Source organism: Mus caroli, chromosome 11 (assembly GCF_900094665.2).
Source record: "Mus caroli chromosome 11, CAROLI_EIJ_v1.1, whole genome shotgun sequence".
NCBI lineage: Eukaryota > Metazoa > Chordata > Mammalia > Rodentia > Muridae > Mus > Mus caroli.
In genome coordinates this window covers 38,650,733-38,651,351 of record NC_034580.1, presented here as the reverse complement: position 1 = coordinate 38,651,351, position 619 = coordinate 38,650,733, and the positions used below count along the sequence as shown (strand labels likewise).

The following is a 619-nucleotide window of genomic DNA, read 5'->3' as shown; positions in this document are numbered from 1 at the left end:
GATCAGTAAATGCTTGTAACTGCCCAGGAATCTCTCCAGTCTTGGATAGGTTTTGGTGGGGGCCGATCCAAGACCCAAACCATCTTCTCAGTAGATTAGTGCCTCTGACTTTGACTTGAAGATTTAAGGTCTGGATTAAACCTCTTGGTTTCTTCAGTTAAGTTTTTATGTATATGTTGGTCTCTTGTACTACTATGCCTTACTAGTCTTTCCCAAACTCCAGTATCTACTGTGCAGGCCTGTTCCCCTAGAGAATACACTCTGGCGACTCTGATCAGAGCTCTGAGGCAGGAGAATCTTGAGTCAGAAGCAGGCCTGGGCTAGTGAGTTCCCGAAAAGCCTGAACTGGGTAGTAAGAGACTTTTTCAAAGAAGCCAAAACCATAAAAGTGAGCCTGGAGCAGTGGCACAGACACTAATCTAGTCCTTGGAAGACCGGAAGCAGTCTCAGGAGTTAAAAGTCATTCACCATTCATTGCACAGCGAGTTCAAGGACAGTCTGAGTCCTGTGAAAACCTGTTTCCACAAAAAAAAAAAAAAAAAAAAAAAAAGCCCTTAAAATTTAAAGGGACAAGACGTTTATTGGGTGAGTACCTTTTCGCAGGTCCATGTCGTGGCAA

At 43.6% G+C, this 619-nt stretch overlaps 1 protein-coding gene across 1 annotated transcript in view; it reads left to right on the top strand.

The window, feature by feature from the left end:
- The first annotated feature begins 557 nt into the window (after positions 1-557).
- Pttg1 (PTTG1 regulator of sister chromatid separation, securin) overlaps positions 558-619 on the top strand; it is a 6,210-nt gene continuing 6,148 nt past the window's right edge. Inside the window, exon 1 of the mRNA XM_021177662.1 lies at positions 558-585. The gene's annotated coding sequence lies outside the window, so the exon portion shown is untranslated. The remainder of the gene's footprint in view (positions 586-619) is intronic.